This window comes from Eschscholzia californica, unplaced genomic scaffold (genome assembly GCF_041429995.1).
Source record: "Eschscholzia californica isolate CP2 unplaced genomic scaffold, dmEscCali1.0.p SCAF_6, whole genome shotgun sequence".
Taxonomy (NCBI): domain Eukaryota; kingdom Viridiplantae; phylum Streptophyta; class Magnoliopsida; order Ranunculales; family Papaveraceae; genus Eschscholzia; species Eschscholzia californica.
In genome coordinates this window covers 12,857,521-12,871,238 of record NW_028238483.1, presented here as the reverse complement: position 1 = coordinate 12,871,238, position 13,718 = coordinate 12,857,521, and the positions used below count along the sequence as shown (strand labels likewise).

The 13,718-nt window shown below is 35.1% G+C and overlaps 1 protein-coding gene across 2 annotated transcripts in view; it reads right to left on the bottom strand.

The window, feature by feature from the left end:
• LOC147531793 (beta-amyrin synthase 1-like) overlaps positions 1 to 11,147 on the bottom strand; it is a 35,868-nt gene extending 24,721 nt beyond the window's left edge. Inside the window, exons 1-2 of one of the 2 annotated variants that reach the window (XM_086650916.1) lie at positions 10,919 to 11,071; positions 2,548 to 4,518 (exon numbers count right to left, since the gene is read on the bottom strand). The gene's annotated coding sequence lies outside the window, so the exon portion shown is untranslated. Of the gene's footprint in view, positions 1 to 2,547; positions 4,519 to 10,918 lie in introns of both variants that reach the window. The other variant, XM_086650915.1, reaches the window with a different exon arrangement.
• Positions 11,148 to 13,718: the final 2,571 nt, after the last annotated feature.

Here is a 13,718-nt window from a genome sequence, read left to right as displayed (position 1 = left end):
CCCGGTCAAAATTTTGAAAATTTTAAATTCCCGCCCAGCAAAAGTGTCTAGTACAGAAAAAAAATTTCCAGTAAATAAAATAATTTCCCGGTCACAAAATCTTTTTTTTCGAAGTTTTGAAACTTTCAAACGAAATTTCAAATTCCCGCCCAAATTTTCAAATTTTTTTACAAAATTTCAAATTCCCGCCCAACAAAAATGTCATGTACAGAAAAAAATTTCCAGTAAATAAAATAATTTCCTGAAAAAAAATTCGTTTCTTGGGAATTTTTTGGTGGCAGTTCCGTAAATTTCTGAACAGTACACATTCTGATGGACGGGTTGTCAGATTATTTTTCAGAAAAAAATCGTTTCCCGAGAAATTTCGATGGAAATTTTGTAAATTTCAATGGCAATTTTGTAATTTTCGATGGCATGAACGGTAAATACTTTATTTTCTAAGGGCCCTTTACGTAATTTTGACCCCCAAACTGACACATTGGACCTCCCTTTCATTTTTAGGCAACTTTGGGTGGGATTTTCATTTTGGTCCCCTTTTTGGACCAATGGCACAATCCCTCTTTTAGAAACCGAATATTCCCAAGTGATTCCGTCAAAAGGGAGTCCAAAGTGCAACATTGAAAAAAGGGAGTCCAAACAGCAAGTCGATTATACGAAAGGGGGTCCAAACAGCAAATCTCCCTATTTAATCTAATATTGAAAGCAAAATCTGCAAGATTATGAGCCACTTGATTGGCTTGTCTTGGACAGTGTTGGAAATTGATATTCTAAATATTCGTTGCTCCTTCTTGTACTTGTGATCCACATTTCTGATCTTCCACGGTACTTGGTCTAAATCTGATGTACAAGCTTTAATCACTGTGAGTGAATCACTCTCAATAATCAATCTGTACGAGTCGTGACTGCCAATCGAACCCCAAGAAGGATTGCTTCAGCCTCAACTTCAAGAGGTCCATGTAATTTCTTTGAAGTGCAGCAACGGAGCCCGATCCATTTTTATATGACCCATCAACATTTATTTTCATTGTCTCATCGTTCAGAGGTTTCCAGGAGGTTTGTACATTTTTGTTTGCATCGTCTCGGATAGTTTCTTGTTTCTCAAAAGCGTCATACAATGATCTCGCTTCAAGAATAATCTGATCAATACTGGAGCGTTGTTTTCGAAAACCTTCTTATTCCTTGCTTTCCAGATAGACCACATAATATATATTCCTAGTTTCGTACCTTCACCATCGATGTGATTTTGTACCCAGTCTACTAAAATTTTCTTGATTGAAATATCATTATCAAGACGCATACCAAGAGAGGATTTGAACCATACTTGTTTTGTAAATTGGCACTTTCCGAATAGATGATGTTCAGTGTCTTCTTCCTCTACTTCACATGATGGAAATAACTTTGGGACACCATGGATGAATCGGAGTGCCTGGACCTTCGTCGAGAGTTGATTTTGGAACAATCGCCAAATAAAATAGTGAACCCTCGGCACTACATGCAATTTCTTCCAAAATCTGCTCCACTTGACAAATTCAAGATCTTCATTTGTATCCAATTCTGATGGGCGATTGTTTCTAAACACTGGTATAATGATTTCGATGTAAATTTCCCTTTCTCTAAATGGATCCATATAATTTTATCCTGCAAGTGAGATCTTCCTAATTGAATTTTGAATATCTCCCGTGCCGAAATATCCTCAAATAATGATCGAATTAAGTTCTCCCTCCACCGATGTTCACCGTCTATCAATTCACATGCCATTCTAATATTTGTTGTGTTGCATGGATTCTCAGATTTACTAGGTTTAAAACCTCGCAATGTAGCTACCCATGGGTCCTCCCATATATTAATAGATTTGCATCCCCAACTGTATAACACAACCCACTTGCCATTGAATCTCTTACTTCTGACATGCTCTTCCAAGTAACTGTTGCTGAAGTTTTAATATGGGTCCAAAAACTATTTTGTTTGAGATATTTTGCCTTCAGAAGTCTTACCCAAAGTGCAGTAGGTTCATTATGAAACCTCCGAACAAGTTTCCTCACAGGAGCTTTATTTACTAATTCCATATTACGGACTCCTAATCCACCTTACTTTATGCTTTTCTGCTACATGGTGTGTACATCGAATTGATGACCACGAGCATCACAAAAAGTGTCGAGTTATTTTATTTGTATATTGTTACAAAAAAAATATTGTAATGTGTATATAATATATACACACCAATTTCCAAAAAAAAATATACACACCAACATGCAGCCCGTGTCACTGTGACACGAATAAAACTACAAGTTATGACTGTGAGTGAAGCTTTAGATCAATTTGAAATTAATGTATTAAAGCCATAAAAATAATGTTACTCTGCCTGACAACACATGATCCCAAACGGCTGATAAGAAAATTTTATTTTCTCTGTCCATCTTTGGGTCATATAGTATTTTCCTAATTATAAAATCATGATTAAGGACAATCAATAACAAAAAGAAACAAATCAAACACTCTACACTTTATATACTCAACAGACACAAATGCTCCTACGGATTCTCTTACTATTAAATTTGATACTTCTTTTATAAGAATTACTGAGGAAGCTGGAATTGCTTTCATTGTTGATCTCAACTCAGGTACCAACCTTGCCGGGGAATCGAAGCCAGTCACATGCCGATCCATAGACGAAGGGGAAGCAATGGCCCTCCTGTTTGCTGTGAGGTGGGCCATGGCTAGAGGACATATGAAGGTCCTCTTTTGTGGTGACTCTGAAGAATATCATTGAATATCATGGAAATATAAAAAGTGGGCGTCATCCTCACTGGACTTCAAGTCATATTTTGAGATCTATTACGAATCTATGTGATACTTTTGAATATGTAAGGTTTAAATATATTAATCGGTCTGCAAATAGTAAGGCAGACAAACTTGCAAAATAGTCTAGATTGCATATAGCATCGAGATCATAGTCAAATGAGCAAGTGTTACCTAGCTGCAATGACTCTTCATGTAATCCAATTTACTAGTAATATATTGCAGTTTGCTCAAAAAAATCATGATTAAGGGAGCGTGGGAAGTGACAGTAAATATAAGATGTCTTTGAGTGGAATGAGTGAGATATTCCCATTCTAGGAGATTACTAGTTTTGGGCATGAATTGTGAGACAAAATCATGCCAAGTAGAAGAGAATTTTGGATACGGAACTGTAGGTTAAAAAGCTCGTGAGGAAAATCCGATGACTGATAATGCACTAAAATCCTAAAATCTAGGCTCTAATAGGAAAAAAGAAACCACTCAAAAATACTAATGAAAAAAAACTCATTTTGTGGACACTTTTTAAAATGGTGACGCATATATAATTATGTTGTTAACAATACAACCATATTTTTTCATCATTCCGTTTTTACCCTCATGTGTTGACAACATATATAAATATGTTGTTATAAATTAGCGAGAACATATATAATTGTGTTGTTATAAAATGTTGGCAACATGTGTAATAATGTCATAACTTGTTATAAAATGTTGACAACATATATAATGTATTAGCTAAAGTATTTGTCCCTTAATGGGTGAGTCAAATGCAAAGAATAATATGTACTAACATTTTAATTTTTGCAAAAGAGAAATAAAAAAAATGTTTTAGTTTAAATAATTATGTCAAAAGCAAAACAAAAAATACGGAAACTATTTATTTCTTCACACGACAAATCGGAAAATGCTTTAGCCAAAATGTTAGTGTCAGTTTGTGTATGTCAAACAAAAGACAAAATGCGAAACATTTTTGCAAAACAATTTTGAGCAAAAATGAATTTGTTCAGAAATTTACAAAATTATTTGGAGCAAACTAAGATTTGTTCAGAAACTTCCAGAAATGTTTTTTAACGTTGATTTGGGCAGAAAATTCCATTTTGAGGGTAAAATTGTATATTTGCAAAATAAATTTTTTTTACAATATTAATCAGCTTTGGACCTAATTTCTTATTACCCCTCAAATTTTGGATTTTATAATTATCCTCTAAGTCCAGCAACCACCAAAAAAGTCTAGGGTAAATACCACATAGATATATAGCTAATTGAATATATCAAAGAAAAACTGTGTTTAGTCGTACACGAACAAAAGAAAACACTTTAACTTGGAAGTAGTAGTGAAGTTCCTTTTGTTGTTTCGTTCGGTTTCTTTTTCTTTTTTTGTTTCACCACCACTAGTATCAGTATGAAGGTCTATTAGTAGAGAGCTTATTCTCTTTACAAGATAAAGTAGAAAGGGAGAATTTTTTAGAAGGGTATCTAGCTATACACATCTGCACATAGATGTTTTTCGTTGTATAAAGTACTTGTCGTTTATCAAGTCCACTGTTAGACTCTGTATCTGAGATCCAATTATTTTCTACATATCATCAGTTTATGACAAGCTTTTAGAATCTTCTCAGATATGTGAACACTATCTGTTACTCAAATTATCATGGTTCTCATGTTGTTCTTCTTCCTTATGTGGTTCTTTCAAGTGTTCGTGTCACTAATTTGAGTTACCTGATAAATATGAAAAATAATATAAGATAATATAAAAGAATCTTTTTATATTTCTAATAAGTAATGTCTGTTAATCTGTTATCTAAAAGATCGGAAAGAGAACATAAATCTCTTTGAGTTTTTACTCATTACTCAATGTCATTAAGTGAGTTCCTTCTTGCTTAGATATCCACTGCATGTATTATATTCAAAAAATCAATTTTTCCATCATATCATGACCAGTGGATATAATTTTTATAGTTTCCAGCTACAAGAAACATTACCAACAAAAGTTTTAGCTTCTTGTGTCGTTCAGTTTTGGAGGTATTGCTTGATTTCCCTCTTCTTATGTCTTCTTGACGTTTCTCTATTTCTGTTATATCTTAAGGAGAATTACAGATTTTATGACATTTATTTTCATATAACAAACTTTTCAATTCCTTCTTCGGTATAACCCACAAATTGAAGAATATTCTCTCTTATTCTTTGCCGTAGATAAACTAACATAATTCCATGGGGAATATTACAATGAAAAAAATTCTTGACTCAATGACTCGTTCGTATTAAAAGACAAAAAAATTTCAAAGTTTTTCAAAGTTGGACTTTTATCTGATCGTTCTTTTACCTGTATGACTTATAGCATTCCTTTCCCTAATTTCATATAGGGAGACCTTAATTATTATAGCTTAATTATAATAACCATTTATAATTATTATTATAGCATTTCCCTAATGACTTAATTATTATAGCATTACCCCCTACATTTATGGGGTAATCAACCTCTTTTTCTTTATTATATAACCATTTTTTTTCTCACAATTCTATTACTATGTCAGTTTAGTTTGATTCATAGATTAATAACTTAAAGATCGTTCGAACCCTGACTTCTAATGCATGGTGAGTTCCTTTTGTTTTATTAAGTTCTGATTTTAAGAGAATTTAAAGTATGTATTTTTTTTTGGAAATGGATTAACTTCATTAAATAGAAAATTGATGAAAACATCTTGAAGTTAAAACATGGACTATTACCGAAACAATGGTTACAATTATGGACCGGACTGCAAAATGAATTACTAATAAAGTGCCGCGTGGGCGACTTCATGCGCTGCCACGTTTGCCGTCCTTGGAACTCGTTGGAAGCCAACTGTTGGCAACCCATCCACCAGCTGTTTTGATTCCGAGATGAGCGAATGAATTCGCCACGGGATCGAATCCTGTCCGTCCGATATTGCCGAAATGACGACCTGGTTATCTCCTTCTATTAATACTCTTTGAAACCCTAACTCCAAAATTTTTTGACAAGCAAACCGGAGAGCTTCAGCCTCACTGATCAATGCCGATTGTGCTTTGATTCTTCTTCCTTCTTGAAAAACAATCTCTCCGTTAGAGTTTCTAATCACCACCCCAACAGAAGCTCCATTATTGTTAAAGGTTCCATCAAAGTTGGCCTTGATCGTGTTTGGGGGCGGCGGGATCCAACAATCCTTCTCATTTGACATATTTAAATCACTTCCCTCCGATGATGTAGCTACCTTCTTGGCTAAATAGAGTATTCGATTAATATTTATATCCTCTCCATTGAAAATGAAGTTGTTCCTTTCTTTCCAGAGGAACCAAAGAAGGTAAACAACAAACCTCACTTTGAATCTGTCTTCTTTATAATTGACTATTAATTTTTTGATTAGTAACTCTGGATTATCTTCTTTGTTGCATTCCATGAATGATTGAGCCTTACTCCATAGTTCTGTGAAGATTGGACAAGAATTAAACAAATGCAAAGTGGTTTCCGGTTCATTTTGACAAAGTTTGCAAGTTGTCGAAATTTGGCCATTCCCCCTCGCAATATTTGATAACACAGGTAATCCTCCGTTCAGTAATCTCCATATAAATTGTAATACCCTTGGTTGGATGTCTGTTAACTTCCAAAATTTAAACCATGGAAATTCCGAATTAACTCTAGGATTTCTGTGGGTCGATGATATGTCCTTGAAGAATGACTTTGGGGTAAACGCACCAGACAACGTAGGCATCCAAATTAGCCTATCTATAACACACACTGTCGATAATGGAATATTCAAAATTGCTTCGACAGTACTATTCTCAAACCATGTTGTAAGTGTATCCAATTTCCAAGTGAATGTTTCTTGATTAATAAGATCTGATACTCTTGTAATATTTGATGGCAGGGGCTCTTTGCAAATTGGTTTGAAGTTGGGAAGTTCCGGAATCCATGGGTCAGAGGCAATGATGATCGATGAGCCATCACCCACTTTCCAACAACACTGGTTCTTTAGGACATCTTTGATCTCAATCATGGCATTCCATAGAGGGGTAGCACTTGCTTTTTTTTCTTCATTCCAGAAAGAATTAGACTTGTAATACTTAGCAATAATGATTTGAGCCCAAGTAGAATTAGGTTGGGTAATAAGTCTCCAGGCCTGTTTGGCCACCAGAGACTTATTAACCTTCTCCAAAGGCCTGATGCCCAGACCCCCAAGTTCTTTCGGACCTTGAATTATTGGCCAAGGGAGGAAGTGAATTTTCCGTTCATCTTCCTCATGATTCCACCAAAAATTCCTCTGTATTTGCTCCAGTCTACTGATTATCCCCTTTGGTAAAAGAGAGAGACTCATAAAATACGTACTGATGGGGCTGAGAGCCGACTTAATCAAGGTTGTTCTTCCAGCCTGAGATATGAATTTACGTTTCCATGCCGCCAACTTTTTTTTGAATTTATCGACCAGGAACTGGAATGTTTGGATTCTTGATTTTGGTTTAAGGATTAGGTCTCCCAGATATTTATCCGACTCCCTCATGTAAGGTGCTTGGAGTTCATTAACGAAAAAATTCCCTAGGTCCATTGGGACCCCTGAACTAAATAGGATTGAAGATTTTGAGAAATTTACCTTTTGACCCGAGAAAGCCATATAATGATCCATCAACACTTGTAAGCTCCTTAGATTTTTCAGCGATGCCTCCCCCATAATGATCAAATCATCTGCGAATAGTAAATGTGAGACCTTTGGTGCCTTTCGGTTGATTCTGTATCCTTCAAAGAGTGCGTCTCTTTCAAATTTTCCAATTAATAGGGACAGAGCTTGAGAGATGAGTATGAATAGATAAGGTGACAACGGACAACCTTGTCTCAGACCTCTTGTAGAAGCGAAAGATCCATATTGTTTGCCGTTTACTAGAACACTGAAAGTTGGGGTTGAGACACAATGCATGATAAGGTCGAGAAGTGTACCTGAAATACCAATTGCACTTAGTACCTGTTTGAGAAAATTCCACTCTACTCGATCATAGGCTTTAGCCATATCTAATTTCAGTAGGAAAGCCCCGACTTTAGCCTTTGACCGTTTCATAGAATGAATTGATTCCTGTACAATTACTATATTATCCACTATTTGCCTGTTTGGCACAAACGCATTTTGGTTCCAACTAATGCAATCTTCCAAGAAAGGCCTCAATTTATTGGCTATGATCTTTGTGATGAACTTGTAGAGGGTATTGCATAATGCAATTGGTCGATAATCAGCGGCATTCGTTGGATGATCGGATTTGGGTATCAAAACTAGAGTCGTTGCATTAATATCAGCTGAGAATTGACCTGTTCTGAATGTTGCCTGAATAAATTTGATGATTTCTGGTCCAATAATATTCCAGCTTTCTTGATAAAACAAGCACGGGAAGCCATCTGGGCCCGGACTTTTTAGAGGCCCCATATTGAAAACCACCGATTTTATTTCTTCTTCTGTTGGTATTGAGAACAATTCTTGTTGATTATCGACTGATACCCTCTTATATTCGGCCATGAGTTCTAGTGGAGGAATTGTAGTTTGTTCCGCCGAGAATAAGTTCTGAAAGTGAGCCACTAGATTTTCGGCTATGTGTTGTTCATTAGTGATCCTATTCCCCTCACTGTCCATCAACATTTGAATATGATTTTTTCTTCTACGGTTGGAGATGGCTATATGAAAGGCTTTTGAATTTCGGTCGCCATTAAGAGCCCAAAATTGTCGTGTCCGCTGTTCTAACCTTGTACGTTGCAATTCCTCCAAGTGTAGTAAACTTCTTCCACTAGAACTTCTTCTTCTTCATGAAAACTATAACTTGAAGATGAAAAAAATTGGTATTTTTTTAGATGGTGAAGAGAAAAACGTGGGATGGAGGAAACGGGAAGTTTTTGCAACCACTTTCCATTTTCCCTCTCTTGATTTTAATGACTGAAACATTCTTTGGTTGTTTTCAAAATTACCTAAAAATTTTGAAATTGTATTTTTTTTGTAGAAATTCTACTCCATTGATTAAATCTTTATCAATTAAGTCTTTTAGAAATTTTACCATGATAGATTTAAAAGTTTGTAATAAAAACAAAAAATGAACTTCTAGTTTTAAAACGGATTGAAAAGTCTGTATTTGAGGCAAAAATTAAAGTCTAGCCAGAAATATAAGAAAAAAGTTTTAGTAGTTCATAACTATTTTCGATAAACCGTTAGACCAAGTTTTTTCGACTTAGATTTAATCGTCCGAATCTATAACTTATATAAACCACTTCATATGATAGTTTTGGGATATAAAGTCCATTACGTAAGACAATTTATTTTCCTAAATAATATAACAGTTCTATGTCGCCTCTCCTTCGACTTTGAATTCGAGAGTTGTTGCAAGGAATTGCAAAGCTATTGCAAAACTGTCGCATGTTGTTGCAAAGTTGTCACAAAGTGTTGCAAAGTTGTTAAAAATTGACTAATCATTTTTCACCACAACAAAAAATTTATAAAGAGTTTTGACCAAATTTCCCAACTAAATAATCCTTTAACGGCTGTTCAATTTAATTGGTGGACAAAGTAGGTGTGATACTCTTGTTTTTAAGCTTGGGGATAGTGGGATATAATTCGAATAAGATACAAATCCAAGGGCTTGTGTTTTTTCCTGCAATTCGTTGAAGGTCCAAGGGTGTAGATCGCAGCAGACGTTCTTTTTCCTCACAAAACACCACCTTTACCCAACGATTTCAGGAAATTTGTAGAGGGAACGCAAAATTTTGGATCTGTCTCTTGCCCGAATAATATCACTGAGCTGAAAAATAAAAGAGTTTTACACCCCCTTTGCCCATTAAATTGAATAGTCGTTCGGATTATTTCGTTTGTGTGTGATCTGAGCCGTCAGATTTGAACGTTACCTTAATGCAAAACGATCCTTAATCTAACTTTACATCTTACATTTTAGTCCCTATTTTAACCAACAAACTTCAAACGAGAATTCCTTATCATCTAAAATCGAACTTGAGCAATTCTCGATTCTAAATTCAGAGGCTCAACAAGACGACCGTAATAGGCCATTAGAATTGATGCAATCCAATGACTAGGATGAGAAGGAATGTCAATGTGGATAAGGAAGAACCTGACAGCTTGAGTAAACGGAGATTTGGACTTTGGGGTAATCTGTTAGAATCCGTATAGTAACGTTGCAATTGCAACTGAACTAGTGTTCCTTCCTCAATAGTCATAAATTCGAAACAGTGACTACTCGTTAAGTTTGTTATCATCCAACTCAAAATCAATTGGCAATGGGAGTAGAGATCCTATACACATTATATTATTCATTACTAATCACCTTTTTCCTATGTGGGAGTAGTCTCACTCGCTCCTTTACCTGTGGCTTTCTTGAAGTCTAACACATAATTTTGTCGTTTTGGGTGACGTAAAACACGTTTGGTTTTTAAACATATCACATGAGGGCTTAGCTCTTGTACCATGTTACATTTGTAGTCATCCAACTCTAAACCAATTAGTAACGAGTTGAGAGATCTACATATTATATTCTTGGTTACTAGATCACCTTTCTCCCCTGCACGACTATTCTCACATACTCACTCATAGCCACTTTGTCCTTGTACATACCTTCATAATTAAGTGTAAAAATGTATAAACGAATTCAAGATCTTTTAGAGAAAAATCAGAGATATTACATCACTTTCAAAGTTCATAATATTCACTACAAGTTTATTTAATTCTCGATTAGAAGTACTTTTGATTAGAAAGGTATGCCATTGTATTCTGAGACGCACTCGCCTACATTGTTGGTATCCATAAAAAGATTTATTTATTTTTAGTCCATTCAATACAATGATGATCTATTCAGAAATAATGTCCAATCATTTTCTATTTAGAAATAATATAACGTCCTTGGTTTATTATTCTTTTTGTATAAATAATAATGTCGTTATATAAAAATAATCATATATTTTGTTGTTGTATACTCCATAAACCCCAAAACATAACAACATTCACCACCAGATATAATATATGGAGAGAGCAAAGAGGACAGAAAGAAAGCAACTACTAGTAATTAACCAAAGAAAATAGCAAGAACGAGAAATGAAGGAAAGAAGGAGAAGAAAGTGAAGGCTACATACCCTTTTTTGTGGAACTAGGATCTCTTTCTATCTTTAAAAGACCTAGTAGGTACTGTGCGGCCTCAAGTAGAGAGCAGGAGACCAAATGTGTTAAATCCAAGTGGAAATGTTTCTATACTTATAAACTTTTCTTTCCACCTACCTATGTACTATGAAACTAATGACGATATTTTCAATTGGCTCACATTTTTCCTATGTCCATAAAGTCATTTTATTCTTTCCACCTACCGATGTACTACACTAAGTTATTCTATAAATACATAAACTGGAGCACACAAAAAAAAACATGGTAATAATAAACAAAATAGTAATCATATTAGGAGAAACCACCAATTACTTAGAAAGTAATTACAAAGAGGTGTTTTGGAATTTTTCTAGATTTTTTTGCCAACCAATTTGGCCATGATGAAGTTGAAAAAAATTTTTGTACTGGAGCACTTATTGTAGTAATTGATAAAAAAAAATTCAAATATCATAACAAGATAAGATTATATATTGTAGGATAGTTTGAGATTGTACCCGAGCACTTGTTGTAGTAATTGAGATATTTCTAATATAAATTAAAAGTTATTTGCAAAACTACATACTCTTAGCAATACAAGTCTAAGTCAAACACTTACTTGCCAAAGTGGTGGAAAGTGTTTACACTAACTCCAAAATCCTAGAGGTCCCAGTATCAATTCTTAGAGGAACGTATCTTTGTTTTTCTTTTCAGTTGACGCAGAACACGTGGGCTTTTTTAGCCTATCACTTGTGGGACTAGCTCTGATACCATGTTAAATTTGTTGTCATCCCACTCAAAACCAATTGGCAATGAATGGAGAAGACCTAGACATTATATTCTTGGTTGCTAGATCGCATGTGGGACTAGCTCTGATACCATGTTAAATTTGTTGTCATCCCACTCAAAACCAATTGGCAATGAATGGAGAAGACCTAGACATTATATTCTTGGTTGCTAGATCGCATATGAGGACTCACATATGTAAAGTATAGGTACAAGTTATGAAAGTGTTATGGAGTAAATGTGTAAAGACTATTAGGTGATTTCTAATTTGATGAGGGACCAAGTTAAAAATAGGGAACATATATAGTGGTCATGGTCCTCATTTGGGCTTCTTCTCAATCCCTCCAATTTTTCAGTAAAGTTTGATAATTTTTCATCACAAGAGAAATTCCACGAAGAAGAACTAAATGGAAAATCAAATCAACTCAATCCATTACAAAACACATGGACTTTAGCTACGCCCCTTTTTTTACGAAGTACGAGTGTCGTAGCTACTAGTCATCATTTGCTATGAATATTTTTGGTTGTAGTAAATGTCAATCCACAAATACAAACTTTGTGATTTCATCAAAAAAAAATACAAACTTTGTGTGCACTTGCTACACATGGGTCGTGTCATGCGCGTCTCACACACAAAAGATTCAAAAATTTGGAAGTGTCTTTGGGCCAATGTTTTGTTAGTCATAGGAATTGGTAGGCAATTGCTACGAAAAGTCTAAAGCGAAAATGGTAGCTAATATTGATTAAGTTTAGGCGAAGAAAAATTGGACCAAAATTTTTTCATTTTGCGCCAAAATATTAGCCTTTGCGCCAAAAGTTTAGGCGGACGCTTATGGGAAACCAAGATAATTTCCTAAGGTACAAAATTTTAAAAGGAAATTGTGAATTTGGTAAGATTTTTCATAGTATAAAATTTTATAGGGAAACAAAAATCTTCTTCTTCTTCCTCATTTTTGAAACCAATTCCGGCCACCAACACCGGTCACCATCACCATCCCCAACACACAAATCAATCCAAGACCAATCAAATCAAGTTTCACAAAACCAGACAATAACATTAAAAACAAGCTATAATAAAGTGCTTTCAAAGGATTGTAAACTACATATAAATCATTCATAACCTAAAGCATATCCTTCACACTTTCTGTCACTCGTCAAGTCAGATGATAAATTATTCTAAGTCTAGCATTTTCATTTCTCGTAACTCACACCCCAAATTGAAGCGTACGATTATTAGAAACCTCAAGGTTTGAAATGCATCTATCTCTGAGAAATACCTTGGGGCTCAACTCTTCACTGGGGCCAATAAAACGAAAGTCTTGAATTCTCTTCTTGAGCAAATTCAAGCCAAGTTATCTAAGTGGCAGAATAATTTTCTGTCACAAGCTGGTCGTACGGTGGTTAACTCGACAATCGCCGCGGTCGTTCCCGATACCAAATGCAATGCTTCTCCATCCCAAAAGGTGTATGCAATACAATAAAGACATCCCAAAGGTCTTTCTAGTGAGGAAAATCCAAACGTTTATGCACAGTGGTTTGGTCTTCAATTTGTCAACCTAAGAAGCTCGAGGGATAAGGACTCAGAGATCCTTATATGGACAATCAGGCTCTTCTGAGTAAATTAGCTTGGTGACTTCAAGCTGAACCGAATCTGGGCCTAACTTTTGAAATCTAAATACTTTCATACCAGTAATACTCATGGGCCAGCAAAGAAGGAACCATCCTGGGTTTGGAAAGTCATATTGAAGCAAATCGGTAAAGTAAAACCTTACTCTATGTGGGAAGTTCACAATGGTTCTCAGATTAATATTTAAAGTGACTATTGGATTCTAACTCAACCACATCCAATTGGCAACACCCATAACTCCCCGTTAACTAAGATTTTTGAATTGATTCAGAATGGTCAATGGACTGACTCTTCACTCTCTTCCATGTTTGATTCCACTACTCATAATCTCATAAAAACTATTCCTATTATTGAAGAAGGTCGAGATAGTATTAAGTGGACTCTCA